This window comes from Rhinopithecus bieti, unplaced genomic scaffold, assembly GCF_001698545.2.
Source record: "Rhinopithecus bieti isolate Rb0 unplaced genomic scaffold, ASM169854v2 repeat_21494, whole genome shotgun sequence".
NCBI classification, from domain to species: Eukaryota; Metazoa; Chordata; class Mammalia; order Primates; family Cercopithecidae; genus Rhinopithecus; species Rhinopithecus bieti.
Window position 1 is genome coordinate 1 of NW_016879160.1, and position 342 is coordinate 342.

Here is a 342-nt window from a genome sequence, read left to right on the forward strand (position 1 = left end):
CATGGAATCTTGCGGCATCCACGAGACCACCTTCAACTCCATCATGAAGTGTGACGTGGACATCCGCAAAGACCTGTATGCCAACACGGTGCTGTCTGGCGGTACCACCATGTACCCAGGCATTGCCGACAGGATGCAGAAAGAGATCACTGCCCTGGCACCCAGCACCATGAAGATCAAGATCATCGCACCCCAGAACGCAAGCACTCAGTGTGGATAGGTGGCTCCATCTTGGCCTCACTGTCCACCTTCCAGCAGATGTGGATTAGCAAGCAGGAGTACGACCAGTCGGGCCCATCCATCGTCCATTGCAAATGCTTCTAAATGGACTGAGCAGATGCG

General features: G+C 54.4%; 1 pseudogene across 1 annotated transcript; it reads left to right on the forward strand.

The window, feature by feature from the left end:
- Position 1: 1 nt before the first annotated feature.
- On the forward strand, positions 2-335 carry LOC108525738 (actin, alpha skeletal muscle-like; annotated as a pseudogene). The gene has a single exon (XR_001884332.1). The product of XR_001884332.1 is annotated as an actin, alpha skeletal muscle-like (transcript).
- Positions 336-342: the final 7 nt, after the last annotated feature.